Raw genomic sequence first — 20,200 nt, forward strand, 5'->3', positions numbered from 1 at the left:
TTATACCCCTCACAGCGAACTTTCACAACTCCTGAAAAGCTGCATATTCCACATAAAGGGAGTATAAAATGCAGGGTTTCATTCGCATGCTCCTGTAATACCCCTTTCAGTAATGTCCGGTCACCATCTGTCTGTCCTCTGCCAGGTCTTTGCAGCATGCAGTAAAGCAACAACTGGTCTATCTCCCAGTAAATTACAATGTGCACACAACTTAACGAGAAGTCGAACGAGATATGTACGCTATCCCTCAATAACACCGGGCTCACGTAACCATATAGTAATAAGCCGTGTAAGAATCGCAGCGTTTTACCGGCATATCCCTGCCTAGCGTCCTGTGTTTTCTGGCATATACCTGCACGTGTACGGCATATTTTACGCCTGCTGTACTGCACCCGATTAACAGCTTATTTTATTTTAGTTTTTTAATATCCTTCTCATTCTCCCAGCAACATGTGTAAAAAAGACGGGAAATACGCGTGACGGTGACAATACGCCTGTGTCAATGAGCCCTAATAGTGGAATATCCTGCATGCTACTGAATAATATGGGCTCTGCCGTGAATATTGGGCAGAACCTGCAATGTCCGCACGCATCTCCCAGTCATCTATATGGGAAGTGCGCTGGCTGATTTATGGCCCTTATACATTGTTGATCCAGAGGAAGGCAAAAAAAGCGCTGCAGACCAACAGGCTTACTCAAGTTAGAGAAAGCATCTATAGAAAGAGTTCCCATCGGTTAAGATGAGCCGACTTATCGTCTGAGCGAGTTATGTCATCGTTCGCTCGGGCAGCCTGTTTATACAGGCAGATACATTGTTGTGAAATCATTCCGTAATTCGCATTCGCTGTATAAGTGAATGAGAACGATTGGACGATTGGTAATTAAACCGACCCATTAGTGAACGCGCCAATGATTTTTCTACCTGCAGAATTGGGAATTGCGCAGTTTCCAGTTCAGTGCTTCCCATTCCTATGTGAACAATCCGCATTTAAAATGCGCAAGAAGTGTACGAGCCGGCGGGTTTTATGCTGGCTGAAACTGAACGAGAACCTCACGATTCTCATTCGCTGTTCAGTCTGAATGATTATCGCTCCGTCTAAACGCAGCCTTACACCTATACGTAGATCCCAAGGGATCCACCATTCATAATAGGTGATCAGTTGTGACTCCCTACTCCCCTCCCCCTCTGCACAGCTCACAGAGCACACCTAGAGCTGTCTCCATACAAGTCAATGGGTCAAGCATCGGTCCATTGTGTGAATGAGGCTGCTGTAAAGCATCTCTCTAAATTTCTACACTCCGAAAAGATAAATAGATTATAAAAATGGCTTTAATATAAAAAAAAAGTTGTTGATCTAGCCCCTATAAAGCCCGCACCACCACAGGTCAATTTATGCTGCAGATGTTTCCTGCAGTGTGTATGAGGCTTATTGGAATGTCATTCGCTCTGCGGCTACAGCAATAGGCTGCGGGTTTTCCCCCATCGAAATGCACAGTGTATATACTACATACGAGCGGACCGTTAAGCCCTGTTCACACAATGTTACTCCACCGTGGATTCCACAGCGCCATTTCAGCATTCCATTGAATGATATGGCGGCCAATGCTGTGGAACAATATGACGTGGTCCTGACCGCCCCTTAGGCTGTGTGATCCATGCCTTATTGGCACATTTTGAGTTAATAAAGATGGTCTCTCCCTCATGACTCCCAACCCATCTGGATAAGTAGAGCATTACTTACTCCCAGTTAAATGAGATGCCATGTAATACTACTTCTCCCCTGTAGAGGGCGCTCAACTTCACATTATCCCTCCAATAAATGGAAATCACACAATGCTATAACAGCGGGGTGGCTGCTGCTATGCAATGGGGCTTGTCCGAACTGCACAACCCTTTAAAGGGGCATTCAGGGGATGTAAAGTCGTTTCATATGTAATATTAAGTGATATATAGAAATATTGTCATGTATGGCTGTGCTTGTTTACCTTCTCAGCCCACCCAGATTGTGTGCTGCCCGTTTCCAACAGCCCCGACCAGTATGCGGTCTCCGGCGGCGGACCGATGAGTGTCGCTGCTCGTGAACGCACACTGATGGGTCAGGGAAGAACAAAAAAATAGTGGGAAATGTAATTTTTAGATGGTAGGACGGCCTTATTGTGAAATGTCGGAAATATCAGATGCAGTGTGAATATGAGGGTCCGATAGACAAGGTACAGAGGGTCCATGGGAGGTATAACATGTACATGGGGCTTAGGATAACAACTAGAAGGCACCCACAAAGTTTGATAATTTTGCCCAGTTCCTGTAATACCCCTTTCAGTAATGTCCGGTCACCATCTGTCTGTCCTCTGCCAGGTCTTTGCAGCATGCAGTAAAGCAACAACTGGTCGATCTCCCCAGTAAATTACAATGTGCACACAACTTAACGAGAAGTCGAAAGAGATATGTGCGCTATCCCTCAATAACACCGGGCTCACGTAACCATATAGTAATAAGCCGTGTAAGAATCGCAGCGTTTTACCGGCATATCCCTGCCTAGCGTCCTGTGTTTTCTGGCATATACCTGCACGTGTGCGGCATATTTTACGCCTGCTGTACTGCACCCGATTAACAGCTTATTTTATTTTAGTTTTTTAATATCCTTCTCATTCTCCCAGCAACATGTGTAAAAAAGACGGGAAATACGCGTGACGGTGACAATACGCCTGTGTCAATGAGCCCTAATAGTGAACGTATCGCAGCCCATGTGGAATATCCTGCATGCTACTGAATAATATGGGCTCTGCCGAGAATATTGGGCAGAACCTGCAATGTCCGCACGCATCTCCCATTCATCTATATGGGAAGTGCGCTGGCTGATTTAGGGCCCTTATACATCATTCAGTCACGGTATAAGTGAATGAGAAGGACTGAATGAGCGCCATTTAAACCAAACGATTAGTGAATGAGACAACTGATGGGTTTTATGCTGCATAATATGAACGACGAGCGAAAAGCCAACGATTCCTTCAACGATTGGTCGTTGGCATGCGTTTAGACTGAACAATTATTATTACATCTGAAAGAACCCTTATAGCCAGCGGGCACCGCAGGAACGGGGAATTGGGCCAGTATGGAACACAGCTTCCCAGACTCGCCGTCAGCTAAACTGTAGGCACCATAACCTATTTTATACTGCTTGCTGACAGGCTCCCTTTAACCCCTTCCCGCTCCAGAACGTACATTTACGTCCCGGAGCATCGGGGTATGTATGACGAGGTCGCGGGGCGACCTCTCTGCATATAGCGCGAGCGCCAGCTGTTAACTACAGCTGACACCCACGGGCAATAGCCGCGATCGGCCATTCGCATCTATTAACCCTTTAAATGCTGCTGTCAATTCTGACAGCGGCATTAAAAATCCCCCGAACAATGTTTGGGGGTCCCGCACGGCCCCCCCGCGGTGAGATCGGGGGAGCCATGCAGGTGTCATGGCAGCCGGGGGCCTTTTCAAAGGCCCCAGGGCTGCCTTAGCAGACTGCCTATCAAGTAATCCCTGTTGGGTGGCTTCAGACTGCCTATCAAATGGCTGTATGACGTAATGCTATAGCATTACGTCATACTGCAGGAGCGATCAAAGCATCGCTGTTTGTAGTCCCCCAGGGGGACTTCAAAGTAAAGTTAAAAAAATAAATAAATAAAATAAAGTTTTATTAATTGTAAAAAAAAAAAAAAAAAAAAAAAAAAAAAAGTCATAAAAAGTTTAAATCACCCCCCTTTTTTCATATCTATTATTACAAAATCTAAATCATAAAATAAAAATACATATTTGGTATCGCCACGTCCGTAAAAGTCTGATCAAAGTAGCGCATTATTTTTTCCGCACAGTGAACGTCGTCCGAAAAAAAAAATAGAAATGCACTTTTTCAGTTACTCTGTCTCCCAGAAAAAAACGCTATAAAAAGCCATATGTATTCCAAATTGGTACTATCGGAAAGTACAGGACATCCCGCAAAAAACGAGCCCTTGCTCAACTACGTCGATGGAAAAATTAAAAAGTTATTGGACGCAGAAGATGCAGCAGAAAATAATTGAAAAAAAATTAAATGTCTTTGGGAAAAAAAAAAAGTGTAGTATACTAAAAAAAAACCAAAAAAAACCTATACACGTTTGGTATCGTAGTAATCGTACTGACCCGTAGAATAAAGTTATCATGTCGCTTTTGTTGCAGTTTGTGCGCCGTAAAAACAAGACACACTGAAAGATGGTGGAATGTCGTTTTTTCATTTTACTCCACTTACAATTTTTTAAAAGTTCTTCAGTACATTATATAGTACATTAAAAACTACAACTCATCCCGCAAAAAACAAGCCCTCATGCAGTGACGTCGATGGATAATAAAGGAGTTATGATTTTTTTTTAAAGGGGGGAGGAAAAAACGAAAATGGGGAAAAAAAGGGCCGCGTCATGAAGGGGTTAAATAAGTTTCATCAGCCAGCTTCTCACCCGTCTTACATCACAAACAAATTCTGACTGTGTCTGGAACTGTCCCGTGGCGGAGCTTGATGGACGACTTTTTATATAATTATGCTGTAAATCTGTTAAAATTGTGCAATCATATAGTAGTTCCTTACAGTAAGAGCCAGGCGGCACCAACAATGATGCAACAGATTGCCTTCCACGCCCTATACAGTACATCAAATACACTTATCAGGACATCCGTCTGCGAGTGGTTACAGTCCTGCATACACGGACAGTCTCATCACGTGGGAACCGATGCAGCCAGAACCCCTAGGACCCGCGACGGCCAACGGCCACATGATCTCGCCGGTGTTATCGCAGGCTTGTGTGGCCATTGCTGGTTCAGCAGCATGCGGGTGCCATATTCTGGAACCACACAGAGACCTGACGTGAGGATTGTGGCCGTTGGAAGTAAAACGACCCTGCCGTGTTATTGCCGGTAATCCGCATAGCAGCGGACGGTCTACCGTCAAACTAATGGGTGTTATAAAGAATCGCTCCCATTGGAAAAACATAAAGAAGACGTAAATTCACTTCTCATAGTACGAAAATGTAGCCGTAATGATATATAATATGGCTACGTGTATACGCTTTCCTGAGCAGACAGGGCTCATTATTGCTCAGTAGTCATAATATAGACACTAAATTCACAGTAAAGGACTTTGGGTTTTTTCTGTCCCTGTAGGGGACTCAAACCCTAAAAGCTCTGATCGCTATGATAATGCTTATCTACTGCAGTCCCTTATCGCTCACAGCAGTGACCATAGGCCATGGCAACTCCTCATCCCTCCACGAACCCTTTGCATGCCACATTGTACTGATGATGGTCCTCAGCAGTACACAGCGGTAGAGTATGGATGGCTCCAAAATCCTCTACTAGTGCCGTACTCAGGATCGGACATGGGTATTGTATAGTCACATACATAAACTGTTTGTGGAGTTTTCCTTGAGGTTTGCTAGACTAGTTTTATGCTTGTACATCTGGCCAACTAGGACGCTTTTAAGCACTCGTCTTCAGATCCATAAGTCAACATGTATTTTCCAGTTGCTTTTCTACATACAAATTATTGTGTCCCAGGCTTAGCTGCCCTCTACAAGTATACAAACCAAGCACAATTGGCATCTGTCTCAGTATACAGAACACTCCTGTCAGTCAATTTCTGTGCGGAATGTTCGGATTAGCAGCAAAGTGGGCGAGATATTGCAAAAAAATCTCGTCCACGCGCCGCGGCAAAGACGCACTGAAACTGACATGTGGCGCGGAAAACAAAGACGCAACATGTCAATTCTTTTTTCATTTCCACAGCGGCCTCTCTTCTCTCTATGGGGAGAGATGGCTGCAGCAGAGATGCAGGCAGCGAAGCAGCTTGAAAATCCGCAGCCAAGGGCCGCGGGTTTTGAAGCTGCGCTTATCCAGCGGAAATCTTGCGTTTTTTTCGATTGGCCGCGAGATTTCTGTCCCGTGAGAACCCAGGCGCTAAAGTGAAAACCCATTTACACGCAACGATTATTGCTCAAAATTCGGTTAAATGACTGAAAATAAGCAATCATGGTTACATGCAAATGCGGCCATCGTGCACTTTTCGTCTAGCGTGATGTTGAGGTGAACTTAAAATTCATCGTTGAGCTGAAGAGAGAGAGAAAGTGTTCTCAGCGGGAGGCGGCGGATTACATTGTAACCTGCTGACAAGCGCCAAGGAGAACAATGCAGCTGGGTGCACAGCTGGGTGTGTGAATAATCACATGCTGGGCTCTGCAAACAGCTCCTGGAGACCCTGTTACATGCAAATGAAGATGATAAAGTGTTAATAGACATTAGAGTCCATTAACACTTTATGCAACAAGATTGCTAACACTGTCAATCGTTTGGAAGACTATCTTGGCTTGTAAATGGGCATTAACTCTGTGGCCCCTGCATTTTCTCTCCAAACACTTCTATTTTAAAATGTTATCTACAAAAAAGGCAATAGTTTTATTGGGGCAAACCAACATTCCCGGGCCAGAGGGCGGTCAATTCTTGAGGAGATGCTTCTGGCAACAGATGAGAGGTGGTGGCCATCACCACCAACCTTCCCAGAAATATACATTGGGGCAAGGAGGCAAGAAATGTTTGACAGCAGCTTATGGTGGCAGATAATGTGTCCAACAAGGTAATCTACCCAACAACAGACATATGGTCAGCTTATCTCTAGCACGAGGTATCAGCGGCACGGCTCACGGTTTACACGAACGAGTGTTTTTATGTTCGCACAAAAGACACCATCAGTCGTCAAGCGAGCCTTATTACACGGCCCGATCGTGTGGGGGGGGGGGGGGGGGGGGAGTGTTCAGGCAAACGATCAGGTCCGATCACCGGCCCATGTATAAGTACCATTACTGCCAACATCCACTATGGCACGGGACAGTCCGGAGTCCCTACACACATTACCAGTGTTTCTGGCAGACAATCGGGCTACGGAGGCTGCATTAGTCCCCGGTTATTGCCCGTTAGGTTGAAGCCGGCCTGGTGATGACTGATTGCTGCCAGTCCACATTCAGGAACTGTCGGCCAGCCATGGGTTTCCACTAGAGCCGTAGTATTATATGCCAACTATACATATGTATGACAGACCATGAAATACCTGGATGTGCCAAGCTGTGGAAACAAGAACCCCCCACCCCAACCAAAGATGGCGGAATTGTATTTTTACCCCCATTTCACTCACTTTTTTTCCCCGTTTTTCCGTACATCGCTCGAAAAGCTACGCTGATGGAGGAATAGAAGGTATGATTTTATTTTTTTTTAATTTGGAGGAAAAAACGAAAAAGGCGCAGCAATAAAAATGTATTTGAAGTGTTACTCGTGTAGCCATGGTATATTATTTAATAGCACCACTTTAGGGTACCTGCAGATTCAGCAAGCACTCAACTTTTAGCTGATCCCAAGAATGGGGGTTCCATGACCCCCATCTTATGTCAATGAGGGCACATACGGAGCAGCCATAGGCATGGCATCGCGCCATTCACTTCAATGAAAGAGGTGACCACAAGCGCTCGGCTTTCCTCAGCAGTCCCCCGGACAATGAATGAAGCAATGCCGTACCTGCCCGACCACCGCTCCCTTTAATCCCCTCCTCACTAGGGGGAGGCAGTAGAACGGGTTTCAAGACCCACAGCCCCCTCCCAATAGTGCTGGAGATGGTAGAGCTGTAGCCAATGGCGTGCTTCCCTGTACAGCAGGGGGCTAGCAGTACCAGGCACTGGCCGTTACCGGACTGTGTGCCTCCACCTCTCCCTGATGAAGAGGTTCTGTGCCTCGAAACAGGTTTTACCGCTGCTTTTATATCCTAGTAACGCCGCCTGCACATAAATGATTTTTACTGCGTGCGTCAACAGTGCGAATCTGCAGCGAATACCGTCCGCAGCACGCTACGGGAAATCTATTTTTCCTGCACACTCACAGAAAACCATTGCGGTCTCACTGAGCAGAGGGAAAGGAAAGCAATCACGGGATGCTCTATTTTTGCGTGGATTCCGCTCAGATGGCTTCCACTGAAGTCAATGGAGGCCGTCCGCCCCGTGGCCTGTATGCAAATAACATGGTGGACAGGTGGCAGATTTTGTGGCATCGACTAGTGACGGCACAGGAATAATAAAGTTTTGGGGGGGAAAAAAAAATCTGTACTGTGCGTGTCTGATGGCGGCGCGCCGCGACCATCACCATACAGAGGAGGAGGAGGAAAAGAGCCGGTACGTGCGGACACCGACTGCCATCAGGGTCAGATTCTGCTGTGTACTCCCGCAGGCGGCCAAAGGCTAACTGTACGCAGGCGGGCGCAGTATCGGGCTCAGACACACGGCTCGGTATCGCGCATGTTACCCGCAGGCGCCAGGCATATTTCATGCAAAAGTAAAGTTGTGATCCGTGTTTCGCGCACGCGAGCGTTTCCCATTGGATGCATTCACACGTGGCGGACTGAGGCCAAAATCACACGAGCGTACGCGGATTTGAACGCGCATTTGCGCCGTGTAATTGTCACACAAGAAGTACAGTAAAAAACACAGTTGTGGGCGCAAAAAAACCCACCCCGCTGCTGAAACGGCCAATTAGTTTAATGAGTTCAAGAGGTTTTTTCTTTTTCCGGCGCTAATGCTCAGGAGCGTAGAGCACGCTGCGGTTTTTTGGGGGGGTTTTTTTGCGTGATGGAATCGCGCACGCCAAATACGCTCATGTAATGGAATCAATGGCTTCTATTTCCTGCGTATTGTATACTAAAATACTTTTGCGCACAAACACGTGGGTGTGTCTGCGGCCTGAGTGGTGGATTTTCCGCAATGAAAAAACCTGCGCCATTTGGTGCCGATTTTGGTGCAGATCTGCAGCACATCTCACCCCTTCCATCAAGAGTGAGATCTGCTGCGGATCTGCCTCAAAACCCGTAGCGACTGCGGTGGATTCTGAAGTCGACGCACCGTACGGTATCGAAGCAAAATCACACCAGCGCAATTTAATGGCCTATTCTGCGCACATGGTTCGCGGCAAATGGAGTCCATGAAAGTACGCTGGACATACGGAAATCACACATCGCGTCCGTGCGGTGGATTTATGCAAAGTCACGTGTTTTTTTTATGCAGCGGCGGCCTAAAGGGATCCAGATAGAACACTCCGGGCTTTTGTTCTGGAACGTTGTTGGATTTATGCGATAAAAATTGCGCTTGTCGCGTCCTCATAATACATTTATCCTCCGTGTGGCGCTCCGGAGGACGTCTCAGGCACGATTTATTTTTTTTTTTACTCCTAAAATCCTCCATTTCTCCCGCCGGACTATGCCCATTCTTTTTTTTGTGCGTTTCTTAGTGGATCCGTGAAGTCCGGACGCCGTCCTTGCGCTGTATTTTCGGACGGGGACGACTCTCGTCTGTCAATCAAATGGGAGGTGTAGCAATTTTCGCGCTTGTTGAACCAGCTGTGCGAACCGCCCCGTCAGCCGCCGCTGTGCGCTCTACCCGCTCACGGTTGCGTGGAACAGGTTTCTCATCGTACGGATTAACCTCCTCCCTGCTGGTGGGACGCGGCCACCATTTATGAAATCCATCGCGATATTCCTCGACCTGTGCGCCCAATCTGGTGCTGGCGGACGTGACGGGAAGGTTATATACAACCGATTAGTGCTAATTAGAACTTTCCTATCGCTGCGAGAAGCTCCCACCCCGCAGCGAGGATATAGACGGCGAACATAATGTACAATATGGCCACCCGGAGGCGAATCACACGGCAGCCGGCGAGGAAACTGCGCCAAATGCAACTTAAGCAGGTTCAAAATGTCCCCCCTGTACAGAGAGGCCCCCGTCCCTATCCACAGCCCCCTGCATACAGGTAGGTGCTGCACAGGTAGGTGCACCCCGGCGGCAGCACATGTGGCCGCGCTCCTCCCCTCTCCCCGCACATTTCCGGCAGCCGCCCGCCCTTCGTCTATCTATCCCCCCCCTCACAGCCGCAGCCCTGGTCCCCCCCGGACGACGGACGCCTCTGCACCCCGCACTGTACCTCTCAGCTTCTCACCCGAAGCGAATCCACACAAGCCCAATAACACAAGATGGCTGACGCCACGCACCGTCACCTGACGACTCGACGCCTCAGCAGTGACAGAGCAGCGTCCCCTACCACCGAGTTCCGTGTGCTGCGGGCTAGACGGGACGCTCTGAGTCACAGTCACGTGACCGCGCTCAGCGCTACAAGCGCCGAGGCGGACATGTTGGTTGTGGGCAAAAAAAAAAAAAACCCTGTTCACATCATTTCCTATTATGGGAGTGATCTACCACATGTTGTGTCAGGGAAGACACTAGTAGTGACGCGTCAGCAGTGCAGTGGGGAATGACAGGGAGGGACTGGACGCCTGGCTCCTGTCTGAAGAGAAGTTTTAGGCCTCTTTCACGCGGGCTACAAAACACATGTATGGGTTCTTTCAGGCTACAAAACATCTCATGTGAAAGAACCCATTGGACACCATGAGCTTCACATACATGCGTTTTGTAGCCCGTGTAGCCAATGTTTTATAGGAAGCTTACAGCCTTCATACATAATACCAGCACTTAAATGATAACATTCTGGCTATAAGCAACCACCACTAGGGGGAGCTCACAGCGCACATATTATACTGCGCCTATAGGGATGTAAATACATAACCAGTGCCCCCTTGTGAAGGCTCCCTGCAGCCTTTACATGACACTTAGGAATTCGGGGGATCCAATGTTATCGTGGGCGCAGGCCAAAGGCTAACGGGGTTATTCAAGACGTAGAAAAATGATAAAAGATGCTATACCCTAAGATTTGCCTCCTGACCGTCCAGCACTGGGGTCATGTCTTTACCACCAGGCTTTGTTTACATGGCTGTGACATGCCGTATACCCAGGCCGGTGGCCCCACCCATCTCATGCTATATTCTGCTGAGATCAGTGATTGATGCAGCAGTAACATCGCTGCTGCAGCCTGTTAATTGCGCATGAGCTGTGGGCCAGATGGCCTCCATTGACTTTAATGGAGACCGTCCACGGCAAAATAGAACATGCTGCGATTTTTCTTCTGCTCACGGAATATGCAATTCATATCCGCGAGTTTGAAGGAAAAAGCGAATGTTCATGCCTATCAATGCCCGTATTTGCCGTGCATCCTCCACGTGGACAGATATCGCAATTGGAATCTGTTTGTGTGAAATCCCCCCTAAAGCTATGTCTTCACGTTGAAAATCTTCACAGTTGGTTTTGGTGGGATCCACTTCAAAATCTGCACCATGTCCAAGTCGTGCATACAAGACCCAATGCCTGCGGGCGGATGTGATTTGTAAAATCCACGCAGGTGATCCACAAGTCACGCCACCCATAGAGAAGCATGGTGCATCCGCACTTCATTTAACATCTGCAGGTTTGATTTTAAGTGATTTGCGGATGCCACACAAGGATAATAAATCGCAGCATGCTCCATTTGATCCCGGATCATGCGCGGATGTGCTCCATTCATCTCTAGGGGAGCTTAGGATCTGCAGTGCATCCGAAAATACATTTAAATACGGATTCACTGCGGATTTGAAGGTTAAAATCAATTAGGGAGGTGGGGAAACAGCTGGGAGGTGAGGTTGTGGATTTTTTCCGCACAGATGATCCGCAGTGCATCCACGTAAATCCACACGGGGGAAAAAACGCAATCCGCGATCTCCCACAAGCAATAAACAATCATTTTGGCCGAATTCACACGGCCGTATTTCCACTGCGGGATCCTGAGCGAGCATTCGCCTCTGGAAACCGCAGCAAATACCGCCCATAAGACATGCTATGGAAAACACTTTTTCCATGCCCACAAGTGGAAATCAACTGCGATTTTCCGCTCACATGGGGGAAAATCGCAGTATGCCCTATTCTAGTGCGAGCCTCGCACAGGCTCACACGAACAGCTTCCTTTGCAGTCAATGGAAGCCATCCATCCTGCGACGGATCCGCATCATCGCTGACTCGACTCTCTGCACTGTGCATGTGCAGCGGCACACCAGCAGGCACATCCACAGAGCAGAGAGAAGAAGACAAGACAGGTACGAGGGAGTCAATGCCGGGGCACAGGGTCTGATTCTGCTGCCAGATCTCGCAGTCGAAATCCGACTTGGTCGTGTGCATTCAGCCTTTAACCACGACTCGTAGTGAATCCACTGCGGATATCCTCATGAAGAATCTGCGCGTGCCGTGGACATGAGGCTAACATTACGCATGTAGCTCTAGTCTATAGGAAGGTTCCATCTGATTGTAAGTGTACAGTAGTTTAGTGCGCGGTCCAAGGTTCACGTCTGGCAGGGCACTTATCTCGCAGTCTTGTTGTTCTAGTGAGGTGGATTTTGTTAGATTACTTATTAACGATCAGCAGATTCTTATCATTAACACAATTTAGCTGGAGATAAATACACATAACATTTGTGATGTGTGTTTTACATATTTCCATAAACCTGTAGGCCCTTTTACACGGAACGATTACACTGGATCACAGGGAAAAAAATGTTGCCTGCTACATGGGGTATTTAATGTGTCCTATTCTAAACCGACTGTGTAGAGTCCAAATCTGTAGTCGGACTTTGCCTAGGATGTCGAGTTCTGAAGTTATACATTGTGTCATTGGCTATTCATACAGATGCGAGAAATTGGTTTTATGTGGGTTATCCAGCCAGTGTACAGAACTATACTTTACTGGAGCCCTGAGATTCCAAAAATGTCTTCACATAAAGAAACGTGTATATAAAAAGTTCACTTGAGTCTTTACGCAATGCACATAGACTGTTCTAAGGTGCTTTAGGTAATTGCTTCTACACTGGTGATTAGCAGTTGTTGAGCGCTGCAGTAACCAGCAGTGGTGGCCTCTCATGTTGGGGTTGAAGTTGCCTTGATATCTTTTTTCCAAGGTGGCAATATCTTGGGGGAATCTTTCCCCGTGTTCATCACTCACGTCACCCAAAAAATCCAGATGAGAATGTAAGAAATGGCTGGCTCGATTACTTCTACAATCCTCTTTCCATCCCGCAAGGTATCCGCAGATATGGAGAGCGTCATAGAGACAAAATAATGGGTGGAATCTTCAGGGACTTTTCTTCTGATACATTCTTATATTCACGCAGGCGATTTTTTAATTTAGCAGTCCAAGCAAAAATAATCGTAATGTGTCTGTTTTGTTGCGATTTTCAGACAAAAATCGACCATCTAGTCTATGGGTGCGTTTAAAATTACAGATTGCATTCGGTTTGATGGGATTGCGATCCGTTTTGACTGGTTGTAACCATGGTGACCGTAAAAAGAGTAAAGAAGGTGTGGGGGGGAGCCCCGTGTGTGCAGCCAAAACTCCTGGGCGCTACCTGAGCCCTGTTGGGGCCGTGCAGGAGGAGAGAGACTCTAAGAAACTAATAGAGATGAGCGAACATACTCGGTAAGGACAGATACTCGAGCGAGTATCGTCCTTACCGAGTACCTGCCTGCTTGCCAGCAAAGATTTGGGTGCTGGCGGGTGTGAGCGCTTTGTTGCGGGAGTGAGCAGGTGGGAGCGGGGGGAAGGGGGAGAGAGATCTCCCTCCCGTCCCACCCCCGGTCTTCCTCCGCCGGCACCCGAATCTTTGCAGGCGAGCAGGCAGGTACTCAGTAAGGACGATACTTGCTTGAGTATCTGTCCTTACCGAGTATGCTTGCTCATCTCTAGAAAGTAACCTTAAATAACTCACAAAGCCAACAAAGATTCATGTTCAGTTTCTATTTGTTATAGAGGTCTACCGGTAGCTCTGCCTCGTACTTCCCTTCCTCCCTCCCCAATCCCACCCCCCTTTTTTTCTCTTTTCGCCTCCCCCAACGTTTCCCCCAAACCTTTCTTTAACTAAGATGCAACAAGATATGTCATCAAAATCGAATTCTCTGAACCAGTCATATATATCATAAGACTTGAAAATGATTGCTAAAGATCTAGTATCCCATTATACCTCAGTCACTGGATAACATGTATCCATATTTTACCCTACCTATGGAAAAAGTTAATAAAAAACATTTTGAAATAAAAAAGGATAATGAAAACCAAAAAAGTATCCAGGCTGGAGATGGTTTTTTCTTCTTTTTTTTTATTACACATTTGAAAATCAATTGCAAAATGGATGGAAATCGCGCGGCAAAAATCACACAAAATACATGAAAATCGGGGCCAAAAAAAAGTGCATATAACCTTATGCTACGATTTACATTGCGGATTAACACTTGAAAAACGCCACCAAATCTGCACCATATAAGTGCGGGTCTGGCCACTGCGGATTTACATTGGGGGGTAATAAGCTGAACTGGATAGACATGTGTCTTTCTTCAGCCTTGCATACTATGTTACTGTGTTACAGCGTAACTGCTGTGGGGTTTTCCTTGCAGAAAGCCTGCAGTGATTTTGCATCATATGAAGGCGGCTTTAAGTAAGGTGATCAGATTTTCCCGAGTCAAAGCGTGACAAAGGGGTGTGGTCAGGGGCGAGGCTTATCACAATGTATGATTTTACCTTCATCATTATAAAAAGGACAGGGCCGTTTCAAGAAAGACAGGGAGCAAATTCCGCAGCATTTCTGCATCAGCAGGTGATTTTGTACCATGCGGCGCTCCCCCTTACCTTCTCCGAAGGCTTCCCACTGTCAGTGCTCCTCGGCTTCCGATTTCCACCTGACCAGGCTGCTGGGAACTGGAAGCCAAGGAATGCAGACAAGAGCAAGACTTTGAAGAAGGTGAGAGGGAGCTCCGCATAATTTCAAATCAGATGCGGATATGCGGCTGATTTCCAGTCAAAATCCACACCAATGGTATGAATATTAACTGTTTTTTAGATGCGAAAATGCTGCAGAAAGCATTTCCGCCATGTGTAAACATACCCTAAGTCCGCTTGAGGTAAGTTGCCACGTGCAGAGTGGCCTCAGTAGTTATAGTGTCCCCTATATCAATCCCAATAGTAATAGTGTCCCCTATAGCTGCCCCAGTAGTGATAGTGGCCCCCACAGTGGCCTCAGTACTATAAGTGACCCCCACAGTGGCTCCAGTAGTAATACTGTCCCCGACAGTGGCCTCAGTAATAATAGTGACCCCCACAGTGGTCTCCATATCAAAAGTGTCCTCTGTATTTCCCTCAGTAGTAACAATGCCCCCCACAGTGGCCTCAGTAGTAATAGTGACCCTCACAGTGGCCTCCTTAGTAATACTGTCCCCTGTATTGGCCTCAGTAGTAATAGTGACCCCCACAGTGGCCTCAGTAGTAATACTGTCCCCTGTATTGGCATCAGTAGTAATAGTGTCCCCCACAGTGGCCTCAGTAGTAATAATGACCCCCACAGTGGCCTTAGTAGTAATACTGTCCCCTGTATTGGCCTCAGTAGTAATAGTGAACCCCACAGTGGCCTCAGTAGTAACTGTGTCCCCCACAGTGGCCTCCATACCAAAAGTGTCCTCTGTATTGCCCTCAGTAGTAACAATGCCCCCCACAGTGGCCTCAGTAGTAATAATGACCCCCACGGTGGCCTTAGTAGTAATACTGTCCCCTGTATTGGCCTCAGTAGTAATAGTCACCCCCACAGTGGCCTCAGTAGTAATACTGTCCCCTGTATTGGCATCAGTAGTAATAGTATCCCCCACAGTGGCCTCAGTAGTAATACTGTCCCCTGTATTGGCATCAGTAGTAATAGTGTCCCCCACAGTGGCCTCAGTAGTAATAATGACCCCCACAGTGGCCTTAGTAGTAATACTGTCCCCTGTATTGGCCTCAGTAGTAATAGTGAACCCCACAGTGGCCTCAGTAGTAACTGTGTCCCCCACAGTGGCCTCAGTAGTAATAGTGACCCCCTCAGTGGCCTTAGTAGTAATAATGTCACCTATAATGGCCCTAGTAGTAATAGTGACCCCACAGTGGCCTTAGTAGTAATAGTGACCTCCACAGTGGCCCCAGTAGTAATAGAACCTTCCCTGAAACTGATATACTCACCCTTCTCCTAGTCTTCAGAGTGCCTCTGCTCGGCGCTGCTGTGGGCAGAAGTGTGTGTACCCACAGCAGCGCCTCCTCCTTTCTCCTCTCCTTCTGCAGAAGGAGAGGTCAGGGGAGGAGGATCCCAGGTGCACACACTGACATCAGTGTGTGCATCCAGCAGCAGTATCACTGAGTGATTGCCAGCTGAGGAGCCGCGGCACCCTGGCTGGTAATCACCTTCATGGTGACCAGACATCCCTAAAGAGGGACAAATGGCTGTCCCACTTGAGACCCTGGGGAAAGCGGAACACATAGTCCTAAAGCGGGACTGTCCTGCCTAAATCCGGACGTCTGGTCACCTTACCATAAGTGGTTAAAAAGAGTAAGTTAGAGAAGGAGTAAAGGGAAGAACCAGAGCAGCCGGGGGTTAAAAAAGTATATAAAGGCTGTTTTATACTTTGGAAAAACAAAACAAATGTTGCACCATAAATCGGCTCTAACCCAATAGTTTAACCCACAGAACCCTCTACAGACACAGAGTAGCAACAAACTATAGTAGGTACTGCCAGATCAGCAAGTAACCAAGAGTTAACAGGAGAACTGGTAAGGTGATTTTTCCTGTTAACCCTTGTTATACCCAGCTTGTGCTCTGTCCTTGACGTTGGATGTGCGTTGTGTTCTGCTGTAGCAGGGGGTTTATAGTTTCCAGAACTGGTCCACTCCGAGCAGCTGGAAGGTCTTGGCAAGCCAGAAGTTATTATATCCTAACTCTCCTCCGGTAATAAAAGGCCACAAGAGAAATCCCGCCAAACAGCTGGATCCGAAGCTTTGATTTGCACTGTAATTAAGAGGGATGTCCAGGATTACAAAAAGGGTCTGCTTTGTTTCCAGCAGCAGCGCCGTATTACAGCTTGTGCCTGCTCACATGAATGTGGCTGTGCTACAACACGGTGGAGTCCAGATTCCTCACCCACACAGGTTGACTGCACCCCATATATAAAAACATATATAGGAAAGGGTGTAAAGCAGAGCGGACTCTATGAGCTTCTTCTATGAATCTTGGTAGCATTTAAAGATCTTTTGCTTGCACTTCCCTCCCACCCCCCAAACAGTTCATGTCCTATAATGAAGTCTATGCAAAAAAGCCATCTAACTACCTGCTGTTAACCATCTAGATGCTGCAGTCCAGACACAGGAAGGGAGCTTTTTCTGTCACCAAAACGTCATGCCAGCCTGGTGCCTTGTGAAGGCTGCCATGTATTTCTGCCTATTAGGCTGTGCCTGAATTACAATACACTGCATTACTGAAGTATTGCAATACTGTGTATTGTATAAGTGATCAAATGATTACTAGTTCAAGTTTCCTATGGGGAAACAAAGCAGAGTAACAGTAAGTTAAAGTTTTTTAATTAAAGGGGTTTTCCAAGTTATTTCTTTTATTTAGTTTTGGGCTCCCCTTTCCAAAAACTATGTAAATGAAATATATCCACTGGACCACCATTTCAGCAGTCCGTCGCTGCAGCCTTTGACAGGTGATGTCATCAGCCAGTGGGCTTGTTATGTAGAAGGGGAAAGTGTGCAGAGAGAGGTGTGTGTGTTTTTCTGGTAACAGTGTCTCCCCACTGGTACTCGGTGTTGTATAACTCTTTTAGATCTGTCTATAAAAAATTAAATACAGTCAAATACAGTCAAATCACAAACAGATTGTAAGCAAACCACAGTTATACATGACTTGCATTGCGGTCTGTGTTGTCAAAGTCAAATGTGACCTGAGAGTTGGAGTTTTTGCAACAGTCATGTCGCAGGTCACAAAGTGTCCCCATTGACAATCATTAGATGTGATACCACAACCTACGATGCCATGTAGCTCTAGCCTGCATGGAACTATGACATGGTAGAACTGCGGAAGTTGAAGGCAGATCTGTGAATGTAAAATGAGAGTCAACTAACTGAATAGACTGCTCCGGAGGCACTGAGGTCACGGCTGGGAGACACAAAAGCGACAGTCACATAAACTAATTCTCTCACCCTTTGTGGCACTAAACATTAATTTGAAGCTATAATCCTGATAGCTCTATATAATAAAGTGGCTAGTTGATCTGTTTATAAAGACGTAGGGTGGTTGAAATGATATCTAGGCACATCTGAAGGCCACTATCTTCCTATTCTAGGCCCTGCCTTCCTTAACTGTACACAGGGCTCCCAGAATGAATTGTACTGGTGGGTCCTAGGCACTCCAATCCTGCACTGATTCTGATGCTTCCCATCTGGGAGTTTGTTAGGTGGATGCAGTGCGGAGGGCATCAGAAAAGAGTCCCACAGTGGCATGCATGCTCCTCTTGGAGATATATGCAAATAAGGCAGATGGAACAATAACTCTAGTGCGCCACCTATTGGATGGCAACATTCCTGCAAATCAATCTCTGACCTTTTAGACAGGTCTTAACAATAGTTAATCTCTCTGGTCCTCCAGTTACCAACTCTAATGTAAAGAGAACCCTTTGAAATCTAGACCTAAGCAACACTCCAACAGTATTTTGGTGAGCACTTTATGTGTAAAATGTCTACATTAAATTGTGACCTGACAATCTGTACAGATTCCCCAATATTGGTAATTAACACCTAAAGTGGGAGATATAAAAACCAAGTATTTAGTGTAATAGCCAAGGAGGTCTGAGGATAATTAAGGCAGGCTTGATGGGCTTCTCTGCAGCCACAATAGATTTCTGCAGGAAGTACTTGGCCATTTTCCCCGTTTCCTCTACTTTCCATTAGAAAATAAAACCTGTAATGTTTCCAAAAGCACTTTACTGGCTTTAATCATTGTTCCACTTCCTGCTTTTATACTCTGAAAAAAAAGTCTTCAAAATAAAGAAAGGGTGCTATTTTTTTATGTACAGCACGGTCTTACCTGCTGTATGTGATCTACCTGCTTGTTCCACACACACATATATTTATTTATACACTATCCTACCAAAAGTAATTGAACACCAGAGCAAGAATCAAAGTAATGTTTATTTCCATATGTTAATACTTAGTGGGCCCTACTTTGGCCCTAATGACATTGGATATTCTCCGTGGCATACTATCTACTAATGTCTGATACACTTCAGCTGATATTTCCCTCTATTCATCCTGCAAATATGTGGTGAGTTCTTTTAGAAAAAGATGCATCAGCTTGTCTACAGTGGTGCAAGGAGCACTATTGTTGAACAGTTGAGCAATGGAAGATCATTCTATGCAGCGACAAATAACGCTACGCCATCTTCAAAATAGATGGACGGACTAGGGGGTGGAGATTGTACAACACTTTATGCTGAATTAAAGGAGTATTCCAAAGAGCAAAAGTTTTTCAACTTTTCACCCATCCAGTGGATGGGTGAAAACTGATAAATCAGTTGGGATTTGACTGCTGGTACCACCACAAATCCTGAAAATGGAGGACCCGTGCCTCTATTGCTTCTCCCTCTTGCTAGAACATCACAGTGAATGGACCACTGGCAATACATACGCAGCAACAGCTCTGTTCATTTCAATGGGATTGACGGAGATAGCGGAGTGCTTTGTACTTGACCATTTCCATCAGCAGAGTTGAAACCTTGCTAGTAGGTGAAAACTTGATAAAACCTTTTCTCTCCATTATGGTCATGGTCCGGTGGTGGTTAAACCAGGGACACGGAGGTGTACCTTGACATTCTGGACAATGTGCTGCCGACAATGTGGCAATACTCTAGGAATGGTCAGCAGTACTTCAAAGAAAAACAGCATTAGATTTGTGACGAGGCTCATCTTGTTGGGTTTGAGGATATGGATGTTCCACACTTGACCTGTACCCTATTGAAAAGCCTTTGGGACGTACTGGAACATCAGGTCAGGAAATATGAATAGCAACCAATATTTGCAGGATGATTGGAGGGAAATACTAGCTGAAGTGTATCAGGTGTTAGTAGAAAGCATGTCACAGAGAGTATCCAGTGTCATTAGGGCCAAAGGAGCCTCACTAACTATTAACATATGGAAAATTTACTACTTTGATTCTTGCTCAGCTGTCCAATGACTTTAAGTCAAATAGTATACAATAATTTCTTGGGTTAAGAGTGCCTCAGCTTGCAAGCTTTAGGACTTGAGAGCAGACTCTTTCCCGAATTTTTACTCTGATTTAAGAGCAAAAACTTGGGTTACAAGCCTTAATCTCAATGGGGGGGCTGCTGCTGCTGTCGGCAA

General features: G+C 46.3%; 1 protein-coding gene across 2 annotated transcripts in view; it reads right to left on the reverse strand.

The window, feature by feature from the left end:
* GIGYF2 (GRB10 interacting GYF protein 2) overlaps positions 1-10,136 on the reverse strand; it is an 89,953-nt gene extending 79,817 nt beyond the window's left edge. Inside the window, exon 1 of one of the 2 annotated variants that reach the window (XM_066598415.1) lies at positions 10,028-10,136. The gene's annotated coding sequence lies outside the window, so the exon portion shown is untranslated. The remainder of the gene's footprint in view (positions 1-10,027) is intronic. The other variant, XM_066598422.1, reaches the window with a different exon arrangement.
* Between the last annotated feature and the right edge of the window lie 10,064 nt (positions 10,137-20,200).

Source organism: Eleutherodactylus coqui, chromosome 1, assembly GCF_035609145.1.
Source record: "Eleutherodactylus coqui strain aEleCoq1 chromosome 1, aEleCoq1.hap1, whole genome shotgun sequence".
NCBI lineage: Eukaryota > Metazoa > Chordata > Amphibia > Anura > Eleutherodactylidae > Eleutherodactylus > Eleutherodactylus coqui.